Source organism: Pyxicephalus adspersus, chromosome 2 (assembly GCF_032062135.1).
Source record: "Pyxicephalus adspersus chromosome 2, UCB_Pads_2.0, whole genome shotgun sequence".
Taxonomy (NCBI): Eukaryota; Metazoa; Chordata; class Amphibia; order Anura; family Pyxicephalidae; genus Pyxicephalus; species Pyxicephalus adspersus.
Window position 1 is genome coordinate 85,720,347 of NC_092859.1, and position 12,103 is coordinate 85,732,449.

Genomic DNA, 12,103 nt, shown 5'->3' on the forward strand with positions numbered 1-12,103 from the left:
TAGAACGAGAACAGGGGGTAAGGAGGACAAGGTGGGAGATAAAAGGGGCAAAATTAATAGGAAAGGGAATGGGAGATTAAGGGAGCAAATTGAGGTCTGAGGAGGGCAATGGGGGAACTGGAGGATAGGGGAAGGTGGAGTTAAAGACAGGGGAAAATGCAACAATAGCTGAGATCAATGATACAGTGAATGTTGCCACCTCGGAAAAGGAAATGGTTTATTGTTAGGATTACCAGTTAAAAACTGTAAGACCCCCCCCCCACTACCCCAAAATGTAGCTGCTACATCTTAGGACTTGTAACATGCAATACATTGCATTTTTTTTTTCAAATATGCTTTACCTAATAGTGGTAACCATCTGGACTTATTAAAACATTGAAGCTGGTACCAAGAATAAAAAATAAAGACATTGGGCCTGATTTAAGCTGGAGAAGATACACTTTCATCAGTGAACCTGGGTGGTCCAGCAAACCTGAAATGGGTTTCTTATAAGTCATTTGCTATTTCTTAGCAAATGTTTTTCATTCTGGACCAGGTTCACTGATGAAAATGTATCTTCTCCAGCCTTGGAGAACTTTAATAAATCAGGCCCATTGTGTCCCCTATGTGTATTCAAAAGCAAGTATTTTGTTTCCATGAAATGTACCTTTATAATTGTGGTGACCTGGTTTGAGAGCCATAAATCCTTTTACCATTCTTCCAATCTCCATGCATAACTTTGTCACTTTTCTTCTCACATCAGGAGCTTTGTTTATGTGGGGTGTGAACATGACTATGCAGGTAGATGTTGTTAGGTATGTCTTATTGTTTTGGTTTTCCATTGCGCCACTTGACCAAGAACACTTTTGTAACTATGTTGTGCATATTATTGAAAGTATTTATCACACAATGCTATTGCCGTGAGTAGTTTTCAATGAATTGCAAGATAGGGGTCTATTTCAACATATTTTCAACTTACTTTTACCTAAAATGTACATATTTTTTACATTGGATTCAATTAGTAAAATGTATGAACATAAGTAAAGGTTGAGTCACACTTTTGGCTAAAAGTTAGATAAAAATATTTAGATCCTAAAATTTTGGAATAGTAAATAAAAAGATATATTTACATACAAAGTAAATGATGGGCAGCACAATGACAAGGAGCTATAAATACATTTGGCTACATGCATTTTTTTTTTTATTTAGAGATAACCCATAAGAAAAAATACATTTAGTTTAGGTTTAGGACAAAAGGTAAAACTTACATTTAATATTTGCAAATAATTTACAATATGAAACCTAAACCACATTTTATATTGCAAGACCTTTTCTGCCCTTGAGAGTCACCATGCATTCTGTCCATTTCCTTATACATTTCACAACTTGTTCTTGCCCTAAACAGAGTGCATTATCTTTATCTTTAAGAGTGTGAATTACTTTCCCTTACCATGAACTTCACACTGAATTAAGAATGGCAGAGGAGGATAATAACCCTCAGATCATTGCCTAGTACATTTCCCTTCTCATCAGTTAGCACTCAGATAAGGCCAACTCCTGTTGTCAAGAACAGATGAAGTGCATTGACGGTGTCATTTAGCCGTGTCACCCTGTTTTTTTACCTTTCATTTTATTAGTGTTATATTTAGCATATGGAGCAGTTAGCTACTAATGGGACAATTCTCAAAACATGCAATTAACCTTAACTTATTGGAAGTTTACATTTCCGTCATGCCTTTTACTATTCCTGGTTCCAGAAATTCCATTTATCTTCACATGATGTATTAGGCAAAGCACACAATTTCCTGGTATGAAAGGTAAACAAAGTAAATTAGGCTTGCAGTTGGCACTTTCAGATTACAGAGCCATTAGTTTCAGGACAAAACTATACAATTTTATATATTAGCTGTATTATGTAAAAAAGGTAGTACCTAAGATTAGGTCAAAATATAAAATATAACCTTATGTGGTTTAATGTATTGATAAAAATGGGACATTTGGGTCTTACTGATACAGAAGGCATTTTCCACTCCAGTACACAATGAATGAATGGCGTTGTAATGGTGCTTCTCCAGGGGCAGTGCCATGATGCTCTACATTTTCAGAAGTTCTTACTCTTTTAATTAGAAGAAGGATGGGTGTTGTTCAGCCAAGAAACCCAAGGACATGTTGTGGACAAAAAGAAAAAAAAAGGCACAGGACAACTTTGGATGAAAGGTAAGCATTGCAGCCTGGGTCACTGCTTTCTTTCTGTCAATAAAGTTAGCTTAAACTTTTTGTTTATATTCTTTTTTGGGCGAAAGGGTGTAACAGATTTTATATTTTATAAACCCACATAACATAATCCGTGAGCCTCTCTGCTTCCAGAATATTGGAGAATATTTGAAATAGAATGTCTGCTATCTAGTCAGATATTGCAATAGAAAATGTGTATAAAGTGTCTACTGTCAAGCAAGCATAGTGGAACATGCTATAAAAATATGAATATGGTATATTGTAATACATAATCAAATAAATAATAAATACATACAACCATACATTTGATGCTAGCTATTTGACGCTAACTCTGAGGTAACTTTTTACTTTAGTATATATGCTAAGTATGTATATTCATAACTGATATGATTTACCATACATAATAACTAAGTATGCAAAAGAGTATGCCAACAGCAACAACAACATCCATTATTAACCAGCAGACATCACAAGACACCCACACTGTGAACCTGAGAAAAGCAGATTGAAGATAATGTAGTACAGAAGCATCGCCATAGATAAAACAGTGTGTTCTGTATATTGAGTCTAATGTATAATTCAGAAGATGGAAACACATAGAAATTAGAGGTGAAGAAGAAGAAGTCATATTTAACACACACTTTGATATTTATTCTCTTTTTATAGTGCAGCGTAAGATTTATTCCTCTTCTTTCTTGTTGTGTGTCCACAGTACTCTGATATTTTGTTTGCTATAAGCTTTTAACTGTTTAATCTAAGTAATAAAATTGCTTTATTATCTCCTCTGGAAAACTAAATGAAGGCCTAAAACGAGATATTATAGTTATAGAATTTTAAGACAGGGAGGACAACAGTAAAATAATCCATAAATCAGGAAAAGATATAAACCACCCAGTAAAATGGATTTGTATTTACAGGATAGTGAAGATTCATCCATAAACATCTATCTTTATGCAGGAGATGGATATATCTACTCAAACAGTGATATTGTGTATACTACAAAACTCATTTTAAAATTGTTCAGTGCTGTAATTCATGACTCTCCGTGAATGTAAAACATATCTGGGCATATGAAGCCCACAATAGAACATGTTTAATTTAAAGCTAAAGATTGGGCATAAGACATAAAGTTTAAAAATGAACATTAGACAGATATGAAAGGCACAGATTAATATAGCTTTATTATAATTAACACATGATTGCAGTTTTTTGTTAATGCAAACAGGGTAAGTGCCTAAATTTGGTCTGGGGAGGGAGAAAGGGCTACAGCAGCAAAGAGAAACCCATTATTATTATTATTATTATTAATATTAATAATAATAATAAATCGGATTTATATAGTGCCAATATATTCCACAGCACTGTATTTTAAATAGGGGTTGCAAATGATAAACGAATACAGACAGTGACACAGGAGGAGAGGACCCTGCCCCGAAGAGCTTACAAACTAGTAGGTGGAGGAATTTACACACAATAGGATGGGAGATATTTAGTGGTGGGAAATAGTGACGGTTTCAAAAGACAGAAGAAGGTGGGTAGGCAAGTTTGAAAAAATAGGTTTTGAGTGCTCTTTAAAAGAGCAGATTGTAGGAGCAAGCTGAAAAGGATGGGGAAGAGCATTTCAGAGAGTTGGAGCAGCTCTAGAGAAGTCTTGTATCCGTGTGTGTGATGAGGTTATGAGTGAGAAAGTCAGTAGGAGGTCATCAGAGGAGCGGAGAGAGCGGCTGGGGGAGTATTTTTTTACCAGGTCAGAAATGTAAGTGGGACAATAACTGTGGAGGGATTTGAAGGCAAAGCACAGGAGCTTGAATTTGATTCTCAGGTGAAATGGAATCCAGTGTAGAGACCTGCAAAGAGATGCAACAGAAGGAGCGGTGGGAAGGATGGATGAGTCTGGCTGCAGCATTCATATTAGATTGTAGAGGAGAGAGTCGGGTTAGTGCAATACCAGAGAGGAGGAGGCTACAGTAGTCCAGACAAGAGATGATAAGAGCATGTACAAGGAGTTTGGTGGTCTCAGGGGACAGGTAGGGGCAGGTTATGGAGATGTTGTGTAGGTGAAAGTGACAGGACCTGGAAATGTTCTGATAATGGGGGGTAAATGAGAGGGCAGAGTCAAAGGTGACACCAAGACAACGTGCCTGAGGAGAGAGATGAATTACTAAGTTGTTAACAGTTAGATATACCGTATTTTTCGGCGTATTTTCGGCACTTTTTCTTCCCCAAAACTGGGGGGGGAAAGTGGGTGCGTCCTATACGGCGAATACAGGTTTAAAAAATAATTAAAACCGGTAACATACTTACCCGATACCGCAATCCCGCGATCCTGCGTGCTTCTCGTCTTCTCTCCTCTCCTCCTGGCTGCAGCGCGTCTCCTCCTTCCTGCAGACCCAGCGAGGAGAAGCCTGCACACGCGATCCCGGAAGCAAGCTGGGAGAGCAAGCGTGCCCCCGCGATCCCGGAAGCAAGCCGGCGGAGAGAAACGTACTGGTAAGTGGAAAGGGATGATCAGCAGGGGTTGAATTGGCACAGGGTGATCAGCAGGGGATAAATTGGCACAGAGTGGGGAATTTATCCTCTTCTGATCACTCTGTGCCAATTTATCATTTGAGGGGGGGATGATGATGAGTTCTGTTTTATCCAGGTTGAGTTTCAGGAATCGGTCAGACATCCATGATGAGATGGCTGACAGACAGCATGAGACCTTATCCAGGACTGAGGGAGACAGGTCAGCGGTGGACAGATAGATATGAGTGTCATCAGCATACAGATGGTACTTTAAGCTAAAGGAGGATATGAGACTACCAAGAGAGGAGGTGTACAGAGAAAAGAGAACCGGTCCAAGGACTGACCCTTGGAGAACACCAACAGGGAATAGAGTGGGCGAGGAGGAATTACCACTAAATAAAACTTGAAAGGAGCGGTCAGGCAGATAGGAAGCAAACCAAGAGAGAGCAGTGTCACTGATACCAATGGAGCGCATGATTTGTATTAGAAGGGGGTGACCAACAGTGTCAAAAGCAGAAGAAAAATCAAGGAGAAGGAGCAGGGAAAAGTTACCTTGAGACTTAGCTCTGATGAGGTCATTGGCCAGTTTAGTAAGGGCTGTTTCAGTGGCATGGGCAGCTCAAAAACCAGACTGGAGAGGGTCAAGGAGAGAATTGGGAGCTCAGGTAACTGGTGAGTCTTTTGTAGACAAGGCGTTCAAGAAGTTTGGAGACATATGGGAGAAGGGAGATAGGACGGTAGTTAGAGGGAAGGGTCCCGTGGGGGTTTTTCAGGATAGGGAGGATAATGGCATGTTTGAAAGTGGAGGGGCATATACCAGTAAAAAGTGAGAGGTTGAACCCTTGAAATTACTTTCATGTCTTCAGGGACCTCTTGTTTAATTACTTTATCCAGAACCCAGTACATTAACTTGGTGGTCAGAGGGAATAATGCCATTTACATTGTAGGCTAACGGGAAGAACGTTACCCTTCCCAGACCCTAAATCTATTACTGCACTCTTTGTCTATGGCCAGACCTGCTCAGCTTCGAGAAGCTAGTTGTGCCATCCCAGCCCCCATGACCGTTGTGTGCAAATGATGGTGTCTGATGAAGGACTGACAGAGGACCAGGGGGCCTCAGATAACACAGTATAGAAGAATCCAGCAGAGTTAAGAGGTCGTACACAGGTAATCTGTCCTCCAAACATAATATCTTGGGGTTAGGAAAAAAACAGCGTCTGGGTCAAAGGCAGCATACAATCTCATGGTCAGGAAACGGGCAGAATCAGCAACAGTAACCAATGAACACACCAGCAGCAGGTCAGCAACCTGAATGTGACACTGCAGTAGTGCGGAGCCTGGGATTGCCAGCCAGATAAGAGTATCCTAACAGCTATATCATGCTAACCCATAGTGTAAGAAGCTTATAATGAGCATGCACCAACGTGCACACATGTGTACAGGCACGATCATTAGAAAAGTTGCCACCAAGCAGGCTATTTAAACACTTGACCTGCTCTTTGGATTACTTCCGGTTTGTTTTATTTCCTAAATGGACTTCAGCTTGCTACCTGACCTGCTCCAGTTCATTGCTTTATACTGTACCTGCCAGAAAGTTAACCCCCATGGCCTTTTCCCTGATAATGCTTCTGCCTACTGCTTTGTACCAGACAAGACCAGCCTGTTCTCAATCTGCGTTGCTTCTTGATCAGTACTTTTTCCATTAGCTGATGATGACTTCATTAACGCTCATAATCCTCTAGTGCCTTTGTGAATCTGTCTTCATTCCAGGTTCAATTGAGCCAGAAAGGCAAGAGAGGCTTCCCTCAACAATCTACCAGGTATTTGATAGTCCTCAAACTTAGATCCTATATTGTTATCTTATCCCGTGGGCTTCCAAAAAAAAAGGCTGTCCTGGGAAATGTCTTGCAGCCATCTGCAGAATTTATGCATGCTAACACAAAAGAGATGCAAAGGTGTTGCAGGAGATCAAAAGAATGAGGATGCTTCCTATTGGTAAAGATGTTGGTGACATAAAAGGTAATAAATGTCTACAGCCAACAATAGTTTTTTTCATGCATGTCAGAATCAGATCAGGAGTCCATATGTCAAGGTTGATAGTTCAGTGCTACAGATTACACAAGGAGAACCAGTTTTAGAACCAGTACCTAGTCCAGTGTACTAGAAACACACAACGCAAATGATCAACAATGGAGCAGAGAGAGAGACACACAATCTCCCTGTGTAATCTTTAGTTTGACAGCTTAGTCCTGCATAGTACAAAGTGTTGCAGAAAAAGGAATGGCTCCAAGACCAGCTGCACTCCCTACAGCTTGGCATCCGTAGTAGTAGTAGTAGGGCCTTCTTCCCCTCCTCTGTTGAGTATATGCAGTGCTTTTGCAAAATGTCATTTGTTAAGACTTTATAAAACTGGACTAAGGTCTACTTTACTTCCCTGAATTACTTAAGACTCTAAATTTAATTTTAAAAATCCAAAACACTATATTATACCTAAGAATAAACATTTTTCAGTAGTGAGAGTTATATTTACAATTTCTGTTTTTTAATCTGGAGACTATCAAGATTAACACATTTACACACCACAAAGCTGATCAGGGTCAAATACACTGTACACAATTTAGTCTTTAGACAGTATCAAATTCTACATGTCTAAATATAGTATGTTAAGCTGGTAGTTACATATTTAGTGTTTATGACACTTATATGCCCAGTGCCCAGTTTTAAAAGGCACTGTCACCACTTGGTACTCGGCAAGTTAAGCAGGAAATCTGTATTAGGTTTACTAATAGAAACTCGGCCTGTTGCAGTTAATCTGTGGCTCTGATCTTTCTCTGATATTAAAACAACTTTCACTGGTTTGCATTAAAGAGTTGTGGGTGTAAAGTATATTGGTAAGGTATGGGTTGGGATGATTGGATGTAGAGAATGTAGAGGGTCTCTGACATTCTTGGAAATTATGATTTGAGGTAGAATGGCCACAAATCTAATTTTGTTTAACTCACACACAATGCTGCAGCGGGCAGGATTTATGTAAATACTTCTAATACAGATTACTAGGTGTTGACAAGGGTTATTTAAAGCTAACCTGTGCTTTTTCTTTGTATGGCAAAGTAACACATGTGATTTTCTACCCTCCCTGCATATAATATTCACCTTTACTTTATTTCCCCATCATTACCTGAAGCTGACAAGCTTGATGAAGTGAAAATTTCTATAAACTTCTAATTGCTTTAGTTGGGGTTTAAACAAGTTAATCACTCTATTTCTGCCCCTCCATGAAGAGAAGTCACATGCTGCTCCATAAAGTACCAGGTATTTTTTTTTTATCTAAGTATTCTTATAACATAATAATATTTAAATATATTTTATTGCTTTGAATATTCATCTCCCAAGCTGCAAAGAAAAAGTTTGAAGAATAGAATAGTGTAGAATAGTTTATATCCAAGAGGAAAATGGTTGAGCTTCACAGAAAATCATTATATCTTTTGTTTTTAATACAAACAACAAAAAAACTTTTAGGGAGAGTGCTGGAAACAATTTCCTATTGGATGTAGACAAAACCAATTTTGAGGCTGTGAAGTTCAGGATCTCTGACATGAGATCATGGTGTATAACACTGTAAAGAGTGTGAATTTTATCTGGGATACTTTCCAACTTACCTGTATGTGGCTTTGCAGCATAAGGTGACCTGATCTCAACTGAACAGGCATGTGCAGCTGTTATTACTCTGCCAACTATTGCTATGTTGTCCAAACAGTGAGAACAAGACAAGTTACAGCAAGAAAATGGAATGTCAGTCATGTACTTGGGGTAACTTACAAGTCTCTTGTATCTCATGGTGGATAGTTTTGCTAAACTAGTTGCCATGCACCCCCTCATAGTCATGTCACTAGCTGTCCCTTACGGAGGCTCACAATCTAATGTCCCTACCATAGTCATATGTCATTATTACAGTCTAAGGTCATTTTAGGGGAAGCCAATTAACCTAACTGCATAGTTTTGAAATGAGGAAGGAAAAACAAGGAGAACATGCAAATTCCATGCAGATAGTGTCCTGGCTAAGACCCAGTGCTGCAAAGGCCAGAGTGCTAACCTCTGAGCCACTGTGCCACCTTATGTGTGTTAGGCATGTTGTGGTAGCAATAATTTAAAAACCTCCCCAATGCTTCCATATGTTGTAATGTGTGGCCCCATGCCTACTTTTTTTTTATCTGCAGCTGTGTGTAGGCAGACTATATTAAATTATTTGGCTGTTAAGTGTAAATGAACCCTGCACCCCTGCCATTGGGAAGGGAACCTTAACAGAATAATAAGGGCCCATGGGGGGCTGCATGGATGGCTTAGTAGTCAGCACTCACACACTGATGGGTTCTAGGTTTGAACCCTGATTAAACATTATCAATTTTTCTGTATAGAGTTTGCAGGTTCTCCCTGTATTTGCCTGGGTTTCTTCTGGGTTTCCCCAACACCTCCATACACATTCAGTTTACTAGCTTCCCCAGAAATTTTCTTTCGTGCATGTTGAAAATAAGCAGCACAACCAAAGTGCAGTGTGAGCTGCTGGGTCCAATATGAATGTGTGAGAATAATAAAACTAAAACAAATTAAAAAATTGGTCATGCCTATGTGCAATTCTTTTTACAATACACACAAGTGAGCATACACCATTACACAGCACACTTTTTAATTCCACTTAGACAGAAGTTGGCAGTGATTGTTGGCTTTATTTAAATAACAGTAAAAGAACAGTTACTGTGTTCATTCAGTATAATCTGTCTAGCCTGTTTAAACAAATCAGATTTACACAGAAGTGCCATAGACACTTAATACAGGGCGTGTATGGTATACTACATACACTATCCATGCTGGGTCAGCATTCTCTTTGGCAACATACAATCCTTTCCAATTGAAGCTGCTTTTGTTTCCTTTCTTGATGTATTTAGGTTAGGATATAGTGTCCTACTGATTTTGTAAAAGTGAGTAAAGCTAGCTTACATTTTTTCCTTGCTAGCTAACTTTTGCTATGCCTCTAATATTTTGTTGTGCTTTTTTCCTAGGATACAAATAAACGTGGAACTTAGCAAGGTGAAAATACAAACCGTAATGTGTAACTGAGTCATGGATGATGCATAGGTGGAGTGAGTTTCCTGTCAGAAGTCAAAACAGGTTTAACCAGAACAAACATAACACCATCAAATAATAACTACATTGCTGTGACCCTGAAGGCTGATGCACATGGCTGAAATATTATATCAATTGTTTATAATACCTGATGACGTTATTTGTGAGAGTATTGTCCTCTCAGGGAAACAGGAGAAAGAGTTTTACAAATCAGGGAATCAGTTATTAATATTTAATATTCTATATCTGAAATTATAGAAATACATTTGTTTAGCTTTAAAAGTAAAAAAAATGCTTTACTGAAATGATTCATTATATGCATTCATGGGCAGACAGGATTTTAATAAAAATGGACATTAAATATATGCCCTCTGCTGTTCAGGACTTAGCAGAAATAACCCAGAAAAGTTTGAAGCTAATTACTGCTGCTTTGTCTACTAAGTTACCTTTCAGAATCTAAGGACAATGAAAGGTGAAGACTTTCCCGGGGCTGTTGTTCTGTTAGTAGTTCTGTATTGCTGTATCTTTTCATGATCTTTTTTTTTAATTACCGGAGAGCTTTAAAGAGTCACATGTAAGTGTTACTGACCCTGCACTGGAACCTGCTCATGGAAAATATGTGTAGAATCTTTTATGAATGGTTATTAGAGAAAATGTAGATTTGGGTTTTGAGTGGCGATTCTACTTGTATATGTATGGTTAGGGGTGGAATTGACATTAAAAGGATATTAAAATCCAAGAATGTATTACGTTGCAGCTTATCAGTACTTAGATGTTTTAATTGATCTATATTAGCTGTAAATGTTCTTTGAACATGTACTTGCTAAGAATATTTTCAGCAAGTACAGAAAATATCTGTTGGTCTTGAGTTCCAACGGTTCTGTGAACTGAACTAAATAAAATTCCTATTGATGCAGGGGGGATTAAAGGGAAAAGAAATATAAAGAAATATTAGACATATTCTTTATTTATTATTAGAAATATCTTTTATCTTTTATTAGAAATATTCTTTATTTATTCATTACCACAACTTCATAGTCTCTTTTAGATCATAGCCATTGAAAGAGATCCTCACCAGAGTAGTTGTGGGATAATCCTAAAACTACTTTGGTGGTGATCTCTTTTATTGAACTAAAATCACAATGTTATGCTCGTTTCCATCTATTTTATGTAAACTGTAACCTATGCATTCCCTATTTTATATTGCGTTAGCATGTAGCGTACCAACAGCTCTTCTGCTATCTGGCCTTCAGGTTAGGATTATTGGCATAATTGTCACAACTGACACTGCTGGGTGGCAAAATACGATGTCCCCAGGAGGACATCAGAATTTTGCTATTTGGTACGTTGATCTGATTTTACACCTCTGGATGTGTTTCCAGTAATAAAAGGAAGAACAGCCTAGGGTGACAACCATGGCGCCTTTATTGATACAGTGAGACATTATATTCACCCTGTGACAGGGTATCAAAATCACCAGCTGAAAATAAAGGAAAGAAAATCCTGAAAAAGTAATTGAATACAACTACCACATGCCAAGGATATGCAGATCTACTGGAATGAGGGCCATTGTACTTATGGGGAACATAAAGGAGGATTCTCTATCAGTGAGGGAGCAAGTGGGGTGAAGTGTCACTAGCAGAATTGTCCGTGCAACATCAGACTTACAATTGGTAGAGCAGCCTATGCCTACTTTCTGAGTTTTCATAGCTTGAACCTATATTTAAAAAGTGGAAACCTAAATAAAATTTTACCCTCGAAAGTAAAAACATGCAAACATGGCTGAATTTTTATTGCAGAAAGGACAAAAATGTAAAGAATTCTTACCTGAATTACCAGATTCACAATTTTACACATTCTTGTGAATACTTGTTTACACATACCTCTGCTACTCAGGAAGATGACTTTCTGGTTTAGAATTACTGTTTCCCAGGACAGCTTTGTTGTTTCCCTTGATTGACTCCTGGTTCATTGGAATGGAAAAAGCCAAAATATGCTTATTTATTATCCAATGTGCTAGTTTAAGACAGACAAGTGACATAGGACAATATTGTAACAGAAAAACAGAAAGTCAACTGTTTTATCCGTTTGCTGGAGTTTTACTTTGCATCAATGCCCCTGATTCATCAATGAAATCCGCGCTCGCTGGAAGCGCGAACGTACGCGCGGCCATCGATCGCGGATTACCGTGGTCCGGACTCGAGTATGCGCGTACACTCGCCTCACTACCAGCCGGATTCCAGCCTTCACAATAGGGAGC